This window comes from Ambystoma mexicanum, chromosome 3q, assembly GCF_040938575.1.
Source record: "Ambystoma mexicanum isolate Mex_15411 chromosome 3q, UKY_AmexF1_1, whole genome shotgun sequence".
Taxonomy (NCBI): Eukaryota; Metazoa; Chordata; class Amphibia; order Caudata; family Ambystomatidae; genus Ambystoma; species Ambystoma mexicanum.
This window is the reverse complement of record NC_090926.1, coordinates 424,169,532-424,186,910: the sequence shown is the minus strand read 5'-3', so window position 1 is coordinate 424,186,910 and position 17,379 is coordinate 424,169,532.

The window sequence follows — 17,379 nt, the reverse complement described above, 5'->3', positions numbered from 1 at the left end:
ACGTTGGGCTGGTCCTGGCTCCGTGGAAGCAGTGATCATGACACACTGGGCTAGCCCAGGGGCTGTGGGAAGGCTCTATCACTCCTGGGGACAACATCTTGGAAACTTCCTCCTTGATGGTGTCCCTGACCTTATCGGATATCCGGTGAATTCTGCTCTTTGCCGGTTTACTGTCTCCAGTGTCCACATCATGGGTGCACCAATCTGCGCGATCAGGAGAAAACAGACCGGCAAACTGTCCCAGTAAACGGCGACAGTCTGTCAGTTGCTGTTCTGACAGGTCTGTTGCAAGGTTGACACCTTCAACTGACCCATCTGTGGCTTCAGTGTGCAGGAGGTCTGGGATAATGGGTTGTTAACCGGTTGACATGAAAAACCCTGCACATCTGTTTAGTTTCATTCACATCAATTAGATAATTCACCTCACTGACCTTTTCCAGCACACGGGAAGGCCCAGTCTACTTGTCCTGAAGGCCACCGGGTTTGACAGGCTCCATAATCCACACCCACTGGCCTGGAGAATAGACTGTCACTGTGGTCTTTTGGTCATGCCAGTGCTTCATCAGCTCCTGACTGGCCTTTAGATTCTTTGTTGACTGTTCCATGTACTTTGCCATTCTACAGGCCGAGTATATAGTCCACCACATCTCGTGACGGGGATGAGTTTTTGCTTTCCCATCCATCCTTCACTAGACTGAGGGGACCTTGTACAGAGTGTCCAAACAGAAGTTCAATGGGGCTAAAACCTACTCCTTTCTGTGGTAGCTCCCTGTAGGCGAACTGAGGAGAATATCCCATTTTGTACTCTGGTGCTCTTCCAAGCCACTTATCATGCCTTTCAGTGGCTTGTTGAACTAATCAACAAGCCTGTTGGTTTGTGAATGAAAGGAGGTAGAGCACCGAATCAACACTCTTCCCACATAGCCTTCATATATGCTGATATGAAGTTTGATCCCCTGTCAGAAATGACTTCCTTGGGGAATCCAATCAGAGCCTTTGAATACACGGGGGCTTTGATGCTCCTCAGTGGGACAGCCTCACAGTATCTCGTGGCGTGGTCCACAACCACCAAGATATATCGGTTCCATGAGCTGGTTTAAGGATCCAAAGGACCCACAATATTCATGCCAATTCTCTCAAAAGGCCACCCAAACATGGGTAGTGGAATTAAGGGGGCCTTTGTGGCACCACCCGACTTGCCAGAAGCTTGACAAGTTGGGCAGGACCGGGAAAATTCCTTAACTTTTACCCCAAACTGGGGCCAGTAAAAGTGCACAGACAACCGGTCTGATGTCTTAGTCACTCCCAAATGACCCGCTAAAGGAATTTGGTGAGTCAAATCCAAAAGGAACTATCTGTGGCATTGGGGAACTACCAACCTTCTGGTGTCCTCCGCCTCAGAATCCTTTGGATCACTGTACTGGAGTCCATCCTCCAAGTACACTTTGAACAGTCGAGGGCCCTCACCCTCAGCCTCTTCCTCTGCCTGCTTCCACAGACCTGCCAGAGTGGGACACTCTTTCTGGGCTGTGCAGAAGTCAGTGTGATCTGAGCCCCCAGCTGCTGCAAACTCATCCAGCTTGGGCATACCCTTCAGATCTGCGCCCTCCTGGTCCTCCACCTCAGGTTCCTGTGCTGAACCAGGCGATTTTGAAGGCACAGGGTCCCCTGCTACCAAGGTAGGGACCTCCATGGCTACTAGCCCCTCTGCTGTAGGAGTAGGTGACTCAGTAGTCTGTGGAACTGGAGAAGGGGCTATCTGCCACGCCGGTCCTTCCAACAAGCCCTCTGGAAGCACTCCAGGCCCTAAGGCTTTCAGAGCATTCAATATGGCATTCTCTTTGGCCCTCGATTTTGTAGCCGCTGCAACCATTTGGGATCATTTGGGGATCAGGAAGATCATTACCCAACAGACATGGGACAGGGATGGAGTATTTCACCACTACACAGCGCTGGGTCGTAACACCTCGCCAGCTGAACTCTACTATCACCAAGGGGCACTTACTCTTACCATCAAGTCCACTGATGCACAACTCAGGCCCATTAATATACTGGCCTGGCTGTACCCACTGCCGGGTGACAGAGGTGACACTAGCTACGGTGCCTCAGATCGCAGGAGTTTTGTGTCCATTGATGTACACGTGCTCTAGATAGAGTTGAGTATTATTGGGAACTGGGGTCTCTTCTGGAGATCCAATACCATTCCCACTCAGTGTAACCAATCCACATTCGGCCACTCCCTGGCTTAGTGGGAAATACTCCTCTGAGAGGCCCACACTAATGATGGCCTCCTCCACGAGACCAACATTCACTATGGCTTGCTTGGGTAAGCCCTTGCTAGCAGGATGTCCTTTCCTATGGCTGAGCACCTTCATATGAAACAGCCTTTGGGTGGTGAGAATGCAGGTGTCCCAATATTAGGGATGCCCCCGCTCTTCTTTTCGGTGTGCACGGCTGAACTAGAGTTTGGGGGTTTCCCTTTGCTCTTTTGGGGACCTGACTTTGAAGAGGATTAGGTTGGATCTTTGTCTTTCCTATCCTTGAGTACTCACAACCCTGTCGGCAGCCTTTGCAAGCTTCCAAGGATCTGTTATAGTCTTGTCCACTAGATGCTGGTGTAGGTCAACCTCACAATTTTTCAACACATGCTTACACTCAAACAAATTGTACATCCCTTAAATGTGTCAACTTTGTTACCAGTCATCCATCCGCCCAGTTATTTCAACAAGTGTGTGAACGCTTAAAATGTCTGCCCACTTTTCTTTTCGAGCTCTCTGAAGCTCATTAGATACTGTTCTGGGGTTTTACAGAACTTCCTGATGAGGGTTGCCTTTATGCTCTCATAAACAGGTCTTTCCTCAGGAGTTAACTGAAGAATTGCATCAGTCCCTGGTGTCAGTAAGCGACTCGTTAGGGCTGCACCCCACAGTACCTCATCCACCTCCTGCAGCCCGGAATGCCAGCTTGAACACTTCAAACCAGTCGAAAATATCCTTCCCCACTTCATAGGCCTGTAATAAGTCTTTGGGGATGTGCCCCCTGGGCCTATCTGAGGTGGATCTGTTGGCCTCTTCCTTCTCTTCAAGCGCCAGCTTGCGCAGCTCTATGGCGGCCATGTCCCGCCCAATGGCGACCTTGTCCCGCTGCTTCTGTTCCTCTAGCACTAGTCTCCTCTCTTCAAGCAGGAGATTTCTAGCCGCTACCTCATTAACAGCCGGAACAATTACTGGGTCCCTTAGAGACTGTGCTGAGGCCTGGGACCTGCGGGATGGCGCACTACCCCCCGTCCTCACTAACACCCTCAAGTGTTGAGAAACCACAACTCACCCCCCTCCCCCTGATGGGATGATTGGTGAGTAACACTGCTCATGCGGTCGTCCTCCTCAGTTACCCCCTCCAGAAGGTCTTGTCGATTCGGGTACATGAGGCCTAGCCCATCCCCTGCGGTCTTCTATCCAACCATCCTCGCTTCTACCCAAGCTTGGAGGCTGGTCAGTTTTAGGACAGTTTTTCTGAAGTTCAACTAAGGGCTTAGTAAAACCATTCAACTGAGGCAGTACAAGACTCCACTCTTGGTATAAGGCTGTAGCACCTGAGTATATGGTAGCATAGGCAGAGCAGGCAGGCTTATTTTAGGAGGGAGAGAGGGCTGTAGAATGAGTACAAGTGAAATTGTAATAGAAATAATCCAAAGAAACACTGAAACACTATGTATTGTAAAGAATAAAGGATTTATTTAAATACAGGTAGGCCCAGATAAATGTAGGGCTAAGTAAGTACTAAGACATTATATGAAATCACAGTATGAAAACACAACACTATACTTGAATGTACACAGACCCAAGTATAGACCTTATTTGAAGTATCTAACAGTAGTTCTAGGGAAGTCAAACCCTTTTCATACTCATTCAGTATAGGTCAAGCCTATTCTTGGGGTGCAAAAACCATTGGTTACTTTTTACAATTCCATTCAGTAATGCAAGGGCAGTAGACCCTTCCAGTTGTATAATGATTCTCAGCACAAATCACTTAATCAGTCAACTGGACAATATGCTTTTGATGAATAGTGAAACACTTGTTCTAGGTGCAGTAAAAAAACTATAACTAATTTTGTCATAACACACAGTTATACTAGGTGAGAAAAACCTAAAGATGTAATATACAATTACAGGTGCTTTTGAAATCAGGGAACCCCAGATTAATGGAATTAGTAACTCCTGTAACTTATTTTGGATGGCACACAGCTAACACAAGGTAAGTAAAACCTGCATACTTTGTGTAACCTCACAATGAAGGGGGAAAGTAAAACCCAATGTTACATTTTACTGAATATTTATTCTAGTTAGGCAACAACCTAATGCAGACTTATTAAGGACAAGCTAGCAGCAGGTCAGGGGAAGCAAGACCCAGTTGGGGGACACTCATACAATTATCCTCAAGGGACTAATCTGGTGATACCAATACTTTACTTTTGGGAAGAGGCACAACCTAATCACAGGAGAGTAAAATACCTTCACATCTACTTTCTATTAGATTGGCAAAACGGTGGCTAAGGGAGAAAAGATGTTAACCATACTTTTAAGAATAGTGCATCACACATTCAAGAGCAGTAAGAACCTTTGTAACTGTTCACTCTTAGAATTACAGTTACCAACCAACTCTTTACAAGTAAGTAACTTTTAAAACATTTTTTTTTTCTTTTCTAGGCAGAAGTCCCAATCCCTTGACAGTCTTTCCCTTATTTTTGGAGCATGAGTGTTCTCAGTGGCAGAAGGGGGGGTCACCAGGACTAGTGACCAACAGGCAGTATCAGAATAGGTTCTTAAGTAGCACAAGTCAGAGTTCCTTAGGAAAACTGGGCAAACAGGTGATTACTTTACTTCTAGGGTTAGAAAAGGGTCCAAGGGCTTCACAGAAGACACCCCAGCAGGATTCTAGCAGTGGGACTGGGTGCATTGGATGAGAGGCCTCCCCATCACAGACAACAACGCACAGCTACAAAGAAATCCTAACAGGCTTAAGGTAAGTACATACCCAAGCCAACACAGTACCTCAGCATTGAAGAAGATTTTGCAGCAGGAGAACTTCAGGGTCTACAGCCAAATACCCGGTCAATTGATTCCTTGTTGTGGAGACTGACAACAAGACCGCAGAAGGGAGTTTGCAGCAGGAATCGATGAAGAAGACTCTAGGCAAGGTTTCTCTCATGGCTGAATGTGGTTCTGCAGATTTGGCACCTTTTCAAGGAGCACAGAAGAAGACAGAAAATCGCAGTTGAAGTCTTGTTGTTTTAAAGGTCCAGCACTCTTCTAGGATGCCCACAAAGTTTCAGGAAGATTCAGAATTCCGAAGACCGTGCACCATACGATGGCTTGTGGTCCCAGGGTATTGGTGTATTGCAACAACGCAAGGTCACAGCTATGCGTGGGATGGCTCAGACTGCAGGTATTCTCGAGTCTAGTGGGTTACACCAGGCTCTGGGTCGGAGTCATCGTTTTCGGAGACCCCAGTTTGATTTGAAGGAAGGGCTGCAACAGTCTCCGGTTACACAGCAGGCTCTCCGGTCACTGGAAATCATTCCCTCAGCTTTTCCTTCATCATCCTCTTCGGTTTAAATTCCAGTGGTCGACATATCTTCAGCTTCTAGGTTTGCAGTATTTATCAGGAATACAGCACAACCTCTGCATTCTCTCCCCGCATTTTACAAGAAGGGGCGGTCTGGTTGTCCAATCAGGACAGCCAGCCCTCCACTGGGATTTGTCCCCATTCAAGCAAGGCGTAAGACATAGGGCTGGGGTGTTTTGGACTCCTCCATCACTTCCTGCTCTCACAGACAGACTGGAGTCTGGGCGGGGAGTCCAGGGGACTCCTACCGAAGACAAAAATCACACAAAGGAATTTCCCACCCTGGATGTCAGACGAAGGAACAAGAAACGACAAGAAACACAAAAATTGCAAAAAAAGAAGACAGGGTCCATTTTGGTAAAAATTGACACCCTTAGGTCCCTTTACTCCAGCTGTGAACACAGCCTGCCGTAAAGGTGCACCAAATTAATACAAGGTATCACTGCCAACAGCCATTGAAGGTAATTTTGTCACTGTAACAGAATTGTTACAGTTTTAATGTGAAGGGGATACAGTCCACTTAAGGTGGGGTGTTTTGGCCTCACAGAATAAAATGTAAAAAGGGATGCAAAGATCCTTTCTACCCTTGGGAACTGTAGTTCACTCAAGGTTAGCACAAGAAAGTTAAAAGGGCAGCCCATAGGGCAACCCAGCAAAAACAGGCACCTATTGCCAATAAGTTGTTAGATACTATGTAGAGTCTTAAAAATGACACCCATAAAAAGTGTTAAAGATTATGTGAGTGTGGAAAAAGGTTCCCACTCACTGAGGTATTAATGAAAGATTTCCCACTAGTAAAGCAAATAAGTTCTGGGGTTGAACCAGGAAAGGAAGATTTAACCGTTCTGTGCAAATCTTACCCAACAGTCAGCAACTCAGGTTTATTAACCTTAGGGCAGTGGGGAAGTCCCCTCTATTGACATAAGACGCGTTGGACATGCTTAGTCATGCCTTTTTTTGTCTCCATGTAAAACAACATGATTATTACAATTACCTAGCAGTGACTAAACGTTGCCTGCAACAGTACTTTTATCGTTTGGTGACTAACCTGTGCACAAAGCTCCAACTGATCCCACCTCTGCCACCAATATGATAAATCAACTTCCGGGGCACCAGTAGTCCAGGGATGAATATCGGTTTCTAAACCATCAATCAACCTCACATCTCTAGTACACCAGAAGCGATCCGAAAAGATTGGAATACAAGTGAATTATAAGACCTCCTGGCCCAATTTTGGTAACGTGGATGGAATGGTAGGCTTATCTCCGCAACGTCGTGGATCGTTGGTTAGTTGCAACACAGCGAAAATACAATTATTACCCAATGATAAAAAGGACTGTCCAGTCAAGGATGCATAAAAATATCTACTTTATTATTACTACAATAGAGAGTTCTAGCACACTTCAATTTCAACCCACACTGCAAAGGAACACAGAGGACAGACCATTCGGAAAGGGATGAACTCTGGACACTGACAAGAGGGTAGTTGGTAAAGTAATCAGGCTTATAGTTCAAGATTATTTGGTTCCAGCACCAAAGGGGCAAAGGGTTGTAACTGTCTCTAGGGGCCTTTGGAGAAGGGCCTGGGGGGCAGACCCACAATCTCCCTGGTGCTGAAGAAGTTATTGGCGCATGACAGCGTCGAGGCACTTCCGGGTGCTTTGCAGCATTTGAGACAGAGTTAGTGGCGGAGACAGCTCTGCGGGTACTAGTTTGGCAAGTGAGGCTGGATGTACGTCTGCAGGCTGTCTGTTGCGGCGGCTCTGGCCCAAGAATCATTGTCTGTGTGTTGGTTGGCGGATCTGGAATGCTGGTCGAGGTGTCTCAGATGGCTCTGGTCACTGCAGCGTGACAACAGTCAGCGGTGCAGCCAGATGCGGTTTGAGGACTCGATTGTCTCGATATTGTCCTTACAAAGATGGACGCTGGATGATGCTTTTGTAGCATTCCTGCTAGCTTCTTCGCAGGACTTGTGTCCTTTCAAGGTGCATGGCCCAAGGCTCAGGAGGGTGTTAGCAGGCAACAGCCTTGTCCTTTGTCCAGAGACGCTCTGGCACTTGCCACCTAGGAAGCTTGCTGTCAGAACCTAGCAGGGCATGCTGTGTGTTGGCTGGGTACCGGTTCTGGAGCTGCTCGACGGGTCCTCCGAGTCTGGTATCTCCCACTGTTCCCTGGGAGACGTTTAGGGGAGGGATCTTGCTTCCCTCTTGGAACTCCTGGCCTTCCTTCACTGGAAGAAGATGTAAGGTAGATTGTACCTTCCGCTCGGGTCCAAATGAATCCTTCTTACTCTTTGCAAAGTCTTCAGATGATCTGATCAGTGAGGGGTCAAGTAATAGCAACCTACTTGCGGTACCACGTGTGAAGATGGATCAAGCGGTTATACGCGGATTCGACTACCTTGCCCCGGTGCTGTGGAATGGCCTCCCTGACACCCTTCTATTGGAGACTATCATTGCAGTTTGAGAGGAAAAACTGAAAACGTTTTACTTTACATAATCTGCCTGCTCCTACTTGATCCCTGTGCCCGATTGTATCCCTTGATTTTTACTTTGTATTGTATTCTTTTATCTGCTTTTATATTTTCTTTTGTGCTTTTTATTAGGGGGGTAGTTTGCCCTTCCAGTCCATCTCCCTTGTTCTGTGTATTCGTTTATGGCTTTACAAATGCTTAAATAAATTAAATAACATAACGTGTTCAGATGCATTATGGGCAACGGGTCCTTCTCCTAGGGGCAATGTGTTCAGTGTTGTTTTGTTTCCTTTGTAAAGCTTCTTTATAATATGTTGCAGCATTCCAGAGGGGACCAAGGGATGGGTAGCTATCGTTGTGCAGCTTACTGCAATGCATGTGCATGCATGATGCAACAACAGTATCTCTGATTGGCTTCTACAGCAGCAATTGAGATCCGCACGTAAACGTAAAGTAACTAACAGTTTGCTCGTGAGCAAGCTTTCAAGACCCTTTGAACATGGCCTGTGATCCACGATTCGCCCCACACCTCGTGTGCTAAGGCCTAGCGTTATGAAGGGGTACAGTGCCTGCATCTGGGCAGCAGACAGTCGGCGATCTCTCCTCTCCAATGGCAGCAAGGCTTCTGTGCATCCGTAACCAGAGATGCTGCGCTCCCTTGCGCAGTCCTACGGTTGCCGTGGTAACAGTTATTGATCGCCACGGTTCGGAGGGGAGGACCGCGCTCCGGGCCTGGCCCTCGCCACCAGCAGCTGTCGATGTGAGGAAAATCTATAAAGACTTTGTCGGATGTGAGCCGGGTCCTGGGTTTCACAGGGACTTGCGATGGTGTCTGGGGGTGTATGCCTGTGGGCCTCTGTGCGTGTGTGTTTAGCTGTGTAGCAGTGAGCAGACGTGCTTGTGTGCCTTTGCCCCTGGCGTGTTTGTCGGTCAGTCTTTGCACGTGTGTGGCTGCCTTTCTCTTGTGTGCGCAGCTGCCTGTGTTTCAATGTTGTCACATTGCAGACCCACTGCCTGTGAATTTGAGCTGTCCCCCAACTATAGCCAATTCCTCCCACTTTCAACCTCTCTCTCTTCATTTCTCTTGCTCCCGGGCTCTGTGTGTACCTCTCTCGTCTGCCTTCCCCTCCCTCTTCTCATTTCCCCATCCCCTATTGCATATGTCCCCTGTTCTGCCTCGCCCACCTTGTTATGCCTTCGCGTTTCCCTCGCTGCATCATTTCACTCCCTTTCGTTTGCTCCTCTTTAACTCGGACTTCCGGCCATCCCTCTATCCCCAATCCACAATTACCCAACCCCATATCTCTCTCATTCTGTGCGTAGCCTAACCCCCCCCCCCCCCCCCCGCCGCCTCCCCTCCTCATCTCTCTCTGTCTCCCTATCGGATTGCCTAATTTCCCTTCTCCCTATCTGCCCCATCTTTCTTTCTCCCTCTAACGATCTCCCTCTCCCTTTCCTCTCTGTCTTTCTGTCGCAATGTTGCCGAAGCACTTTTTCCCTCCTCGTTATCATCCATGTGTTCTTTCTAGCCCGTTCCCTCCCTCACGTGCTCCTTCTTCCACTTCGCATTCCTCTCCTTTCCTAGTCAATCTCTTCCCCGGTTCTCCCCCCTCTCTCTCTCTCTCTCCCTCCCTCTCCCTCTGTCTCGCGCTATGCCAATGAACACCCCTTCTTTCCCTACCTCACTCGCCTCTCATTCTCCACTTCTCCTTCTTGCCCTCTCGCCTTCACTGCTTCCTTCACACTCGTCTAGTTTCCCCCTTCTGTTTGGATCTTACTTCCTCACTCAATGCTGCATTACCTTTCTCTCCATGGTGGCCACCAGATTTTCCCCCCTTCCCCGCCTCCTTTTGTACCTTCTTCACATGGCCTTACCATTATTCACTCCTCACTGTCATCTAAATCGAACCCACTTTCCCCCACCCCGACCTCCCTCCCCACTCCTCTCACTGCTCGCGTGGTCCAATGATAAACTCGATATTTCCCGGTGGTCCTGTGCCTTTGAGGGACTGGCGCCCGTAGGCACGGGCAGACTCTGTAGCGTGCCAATCAAACTCCCCCCGCCCCCACTCAGCACGGAGGCCTCGCCACAGGCAGCAACCACCCAAGCATGACTACTTTTCCTGCCTAGAAACTGTAGCGTGGAGGTGGTACTCCTCCACACCGCCCTGACACACGGTGTGGAGTTTTATTTAAATGCCCTTCCTAAAGCAGAAAACTGCTGGCGGAGGGCGACAGAAATGGCACCTGTTGCATGTGAAGGCCTCACACAGTTCCAGTTAGCCACTGGAATATATGCCATTGTATAAGACACTGACAGCTACACGCAGTATTAAAAAATATACCCCACTTTTCAAACTACCTACTTTATTTCAATGGCCGGTACACATTTTGATTTCCTTTAAATAGATCTCTAATGTGCATAGCACCAATCTGCACGTCTGAGAAGTGACTGAGAGCAGGTGACTCGATCACACTGCTTGTTTTGGGTGGTGACTTTAAGTCTTAGAAGCACAGTTGTAAAACTTGGCGAGATATTCAAGGCTCTCATTACTTTCCCCACCTGGACTGTGGACATACTGATGTGATATATGATATGGCATTTGTAACACGCCTATACACAAGTGTTACAAGGCGCGACGAGGCAGGGAGGGGGAACAAGGGAAGAAAGACAACGATCCTACTAGGCCAGGTGTCATTCAGATCGCGCTAGTGCAGGGGGAGATGGGAAGCGAAAAGTGCAAGGGGAAAGGCAGGGGGGAAAGTGCAGTACAGGTAAGTAGAATAAAAAAAAAAATAGGGCCAACTGGTGGGAAGTGCAAGGTAAGTGCAGACAAGTGCTGGGAAGGGGGGCTGTAGGGATACAGAGACAGTCCCCCTCTTATACTGATATAATCATACTCTTGGTGTACATGCTTCTATTCGGACTGGTGTACGTTTCTGTTTAATTTAATATGCATAGTGTGTACTTTGTTTTGTTTGTTTGTTTATTTATTTATAATGTGCGCCAGACCCAGGGGTGTCACACTTTACAAATGCATTCTACAAAAAAGGATTTTTTAGCACTTGAAAGCCAAACATTAATGTATATGTATACCGATCAAACCCAAGGTCATGTTTGCTCATGAGCCAACATAACAAAGGGGATTTATGACCTGGCTTCACTATATAAATAACGGGTGTGCTCCTGGTCAACTCATTCAATGCGACTGTGCCTTATCTGCCAAAATACGCAGAACCTAAAAGGACATAATTTTCATTGTGTGAATTATTACAAAATCCACATTCATGGTTAAACAGTAGTGTGGCTCCACGTACAATAATCGCAGGCACTATTTCTGAAGATAGAAATATAGCACATTTCAAAATGATTAGTCTCCTGGTTTCCTCATGACAACCTCTTGTAATGTATCACTGTATGCAGCATTGGGCTATAATAGATTGATATCTCTTCCAGTGATGTCAATACATATGCACACTCTGGAACCCCACATGTATTCTGCCACACAGAGTTCCACAAATCCTCGGATTGTCCCCGGTAGAGACAGTCATATGCCAGGCTCACAATTTTTTCAATGCTAGAATCTCTTTAAGGTTGGACAGGCTGAAGCTGCATCTATGAGTCTTGAAATGTAGTGAGAGTCAGTGGTCATGGTGGTGCAGAAACAGTCACACTGAAGGCTTGTTATTGCTTGGAGATCCAGCCCCCATAGGACAGAGGAGCTGGTACAGAATCTGTCATATGCTCTGATTACCTACCAGTAATCGTCATTACTCCTAGTGGTACTCTTCCTCAGCACAGTCCTAACTCTATGAAGGCGATTCACCTTCCGACACGGCCTGTTTCAAAACAAATCCTGTTTTTGGCTCCTCCTATGACTCATCTCAGATATATAGTTAATTATCATACCCATAATCCTCCTGCTGTACCAAAGACTGTGGGATGATCTGCCAAAAAATGTGGGGTAAATTGGTCATAAGTACTGCAACAAAGATGAGTGACAAGGAGTAATGAGGATTACTGGTGCATAATCATATCTTTACCTCCATGTTCCTCTTTCTCATCCCAGTAATTACCATATGAAGCATGCCAACTAATGCTGATTCGACAAGTGCAATATCTGCTCAAACCCTCCAAAGGTGGAGCTCCCTTGAACACAAAACATATGAGGGGGTCCCTGGGGCGTCCTGACCATATACCAACCATTGCAGCTGAACACAGACACACAATGAAGAGCAGTCATGACTAGAGCAAAAAGAAAAAGGCAAGCGGCCCACTGCTCTGCATCCCTACAAGGTGGCACAGGTACCTAGACATTGCATCAACCGTGTCAGTACAATCGCATCAACCATGTCAGTACAATCCTGCAATGAATCGGGTGCTCAGACTCGAGGAACATCCTGCTGAGAAAGGTATATTAAAAGGAGTTAAAGAAAACAGCCAGAACCTGCAAAGGAACACTATGATGGAAGAAAGCCCAACAGTTTATGGGACAGAGTACATGGATATACTCCACCAGACTCTGCTTCCAAGCCACTTCCCATTGGGCATGTAGGCAACCAGTAATGGACCAGCCAGACCAAGATAATTAAGACGCAGACAATAATACAGAGAGATGACCTGGCCCCCAGATCCATACATAAGAACCAGCACCTCCAGACAATGCAGACTAACTCCATAATAGTCCCTCATTCAACAGCCAAACAGAAAACAAAATAAATGCTGTGTGAAAGTGTATCAAAACCAAAACTGTCACGTATGATTGGAGCATGCCCATAAAGTTTCATAAGTCACTACCCCTTACCCAATCCGCCACACAATTACAGAATACCGGCCAATATGTTCTAATGCACCAAGAGAGAGCACGAGAGAACTGGAAAGGAAACAGTTGACATATATGACTGCACCACATCAGGAATCTCATCAGAGCCTCCTCAATTCCACCTGAGATGTCTATAATGCACCCTTTTAGAAAACCATAGGCTGACTATCATTCTAAGTGGACTCACCCATCATCTACACTATATAGCCATCAATGAGGGCCAGCTAAACATCATCAGGGTCAGTCGTAAGGAGCCAGCCAATGACTAGGGGACCCAAGACAAGATCAATGAAGGCAACCCCTCGTCATTCAAACTGGATAATACAGAAGCTGCCAGACTCAGGCCAACCACAATGCCCTAGAAGAGAACCAAAGAGACCAGGAAACCCACAAAACCACAAACTTCCATGGTTGTCATGGACAGTGCAGTAATCACCTGGCCGTCACCTCAGCCTATCAAAAGGAAGATCATTGAACGTATGCAGTGGAGCAGGAGTAAAACATGGCCCAAAATCAAGCCTACACATCTCATCCACACATAGATGCTGCAGGTATCACACGGCTGATGGTCTAACCATCAACAAGCCTTCCAACTACCAGAGGAATACTCTTATATGGCTGAGTGCCATGTGATTCTAAGGTCCGTGCTTAAACGAGGAAAGTGCCCAAAACTCAGTAGGATGAATGCTCAAGGTTTTAAATCCAATGTCCCCCGAACCCATCTCTCACAGGGCGAGTCATCATCTCAATGGGCTTGCTGACAGGAGCAGAAAGGAATTCTGCAGATTCCAGCAAACCACACCAACTTTTGACCACACTTCGATTGCTGTCCAATAAAAAACCAGTCCATTTTTCTCTGAGCAATTGCTTAATTAAAAAAAACCTATTAAGCAGCCACTTGTCCACAGCTGATGCCCCCATAGAAAAAGTCAAGCCTAGTTCACCCACGTGCAGAGGGCTAATGGTCTCAATCTGCATACCAAAGCCCTGGGCCAAGCCTGAACATGGGCGGCAAGAGAGAAGAAATGTAATGCTGAAAGCAGGCATGGACTGGTCAACAGGGAAACATGGAATCGCCTGAAGGGCAAGTTCAACAGGTTGGTGGGGCCAGTTTCCTTTGGCAACGTGGGCCAGTTATATCACTTATTTCTCTGGGACACTGGCAGTTCTGTCTAGTGTTACTGAACAAATATTCCTTATAAAATACCCTTTTGTAACACATTTGAGCAAAAACACACTCTTGGGCACTAGTCAAACAGTCTGTCATGAAAGGAGCAAGTTGGCATGTGTTGCTATGGGCCACTGTTCATGGGTGCTTGAGACAACTGTATCTCCTAATCCAACCCAGAGTTAATGATAATGATGTGTTATTTATATAGCGCCTTAACCCAGAGCGCTTTACAGAGCACATATTTACATACAATATTGTTGGGTGTCTTGACCCACGTGCAAGTAATCATGCTGCAACATTTGGTGCTGTGGGCTTAGAAAATTCAAGATGGCGGAAAACCCACATGTGCGCCGAAATCCAGGAAAGCTGCGCAGTTTGTGCGCCCACCAAAATGGTTGCCTCACTTGCCACCCACCAGTGCGAGAATGAAAGGCCGGGTTGCCATGAGGGAAATGGGTTGCCAAAGGAAAAACAGTAGCGCCGGTTAGCTTCAAAGCGCTTTAAAACCACCATTGGACTACCCGCACAGTAGTCTGAAACCATTGGGAATGGCAATGCTGATTGCCAAATGCAACCTAGAATTGTGGGGAATTCATTTTCTTAAATCCCAAAAATGGGTGCAGTACCAGTACTCACCACTATCCAAAAGCCGGCAGTTTAAAACCACCCTGTGTTTCTCTGAAGGCAGGCTCAAAATGCCTATTTTCAAACATTACAATATGTGCAAAATATTCACTGAACACCAGCAGACATTTGGCAGAATGGAGTTTTGTGTGCCTACAAAATCTGGGAAATGAAGAGTCCAGAACAATGCTTATAACAAAACTGGCTGAGCTATGGAGTCAGCAGTTTAAGTTGCACTGGATTTAAAGACACTAAAATCGAAAATGTTTAGATTAAATGAGTGACCTATGTTTGGTGTCACATGCCTTTGTAACTGTTGAAATGTCATAGTTTTGCACTTAGAATCAGCATTCTAGCTGCATGTGTAAAATTGCAAGTTAATTTAAAAAGCAACAAAAAACATGACAGTTAGCTGAAAGTCTGGCTTAAGGAACTTGATTTTGCTTGACAACTACCCCCATCAGGAGTGAAACTTGAGTTACAGCTGTGTTCCCAGGACTATCTGCCTTTTTGCTGGCCACACTAAGAATATACCATCTATCTGATAATTGAATTACCTGTGCTCTGCAGGAGAGTGAACAATGCAACTCCCTTCACCCAGGCAGAGGGTTTATTGAGAGGATCATAAATGGCTTCCTCTTGAACAATGAGCCTTTCAGGACCCAAGCAAATCTTATATTGCAGGGGTCGTAAAAGTGGCTTACTCTTGGCAGAAACTGTGAGGGGGAGAAACTGGAGACAGAAGCTGGCTTGGCAGAACTGGATAAACCAGTATTTCTACCTTGTGCTGAGAGGAAACCACACCCCTTTGGAGCCAGAACATAACTTTAAAAAGATGGATCATTCATAGAGCGGACATGTGAAAATTTTATAAATGATACCATAATTCTTGTGATTTTTCTGCCCACAGTTTAAGAGGTTTTTAGAACCGGTGGTATGTTCAGGGGGGTGTCAGCGGAAAAGTGGATATTACTCTAAATGTATGCATGTTAAAAATCTGAAACTTCATCAGTTAATGTCCATACTCCCTGCGCACATGTATGTAAAGTTGGGTCAATGTCAGAAATTGAAAAATCAGTTAAAAAGTCAATTATGTGCCATTTCTGAATGCAAGCTCTTAGAAACAACAGATTTGGACAGAGACATGGCTAAATTCAGCCACACCATGTATATGTAATTTCAAGCAACTGTGTAACTGTGAAATATGTCTTTTGTTATCAAATATAGAATGTGTGCAATCTGACAGAGGAGTGTCCTATCTGCAAGCCATAAAATGACATCACTCTGACACAACTTAGCTTCGCCAATCAAGTGAGGAATGGAAATTTGACCAATGACAAGTGAGAGGGGCAAGTTTAGTTATGACCAACATACCCACCCACTCTCAAAACACATAAAAGCAGACAGACAGGACAGATAGGGACCTTCAATTCCATCTGCCGCTGGAAGCTCTGCCGTAAAAATCCATACTTACCTCCATCAAATTTCAAAGAGCCAACACTTAGACTCCAAGATAAACAGAGACTTCAGAACCTTAACCAGAAAGGCCACTGCCAGCAAGAGTATTTGTCAGCAGGCCTCAAAATCTTTTTGCAACTGAACTCTTCAGACAGCCGGCTGACGCCGTCTGAATTTTGCCAAGAACTTTTGCAAGAACCCGGTGACAGAAATATCCAAAGAGAAGGCAGGACCCGACCCAGAGAACCGGTGCCTAGCAGAGACCAGGCCATTGTATCCAGAGTGCTGACCCCGATGCTGTGAGCAGTTCCAGAGACCAGACGCTGTGCCCAGAGACCGTCCGAAGTCCAGACCTGTTGACCAGATCGTGACAAAGCCGCCTTCCTGTTTAAAATCTCTTGTGAGTACCGCCAAACTGTACCAAACCAAAGCTCTTAGTTTAAATTCATCTAATTCAATCTATTTAACCTAAGTAGAACTGCCTGATAGCTCCAAATCTGTCACTTGTCATTTTCTAGTTGCAAGCTGCACTTGTCTTTTTGAGCTTTTAAAATTTCAAATCTGAAAAACGACCTTTATTCAATCGCTCATATCTCCGCAACCGTTTGTGCTAGAGACTTGCAGTAACTTTCATCTGAAAGTTGAGAATCTAAGCTTTTAATCGCACTAAGAACCGCATTCCTACCCCCTATAGTTTTACCGCAATCGCGGAACACGCATCCGCGAATTTTACCGCGATTTGCAAATTTCTCCACATGTAAAATCGGCTGCTGCTTGCCTTCCATTTGCCAGAAATTCGTTTAACCTGCTAATCATTCCTGAATCATTGCAAGAGTGAGCATGAGCTAATATTAACTAGATACCATTCACCCTGAACCTCTGAAAGGGAATTAAAAGCATTTTAGCATATTTTTTTAATTCATTGCCAGCACATATCAAAGCAATTTGGGCCTGTGTTTTCAAACTTCTGTAGTCTAAGCTTGCTGGGGTGAACTGAATTACAGTTGATCGCATTTCTGAGAACTGTGTGCTTCCTTCCATTTCCTTGCATTGTATCAAGGGGGGGAGGGGATTGCCAGAGAAAAGTGATTACATTGTTTTGTTGAAATCATAGTGAGGATTTTCTATACTGCATTTCATTCATTCAACATTCCATCCATTTGAACTCTATAAAGCATTTTGTACCACCTTCTTCTGTTGTTCCT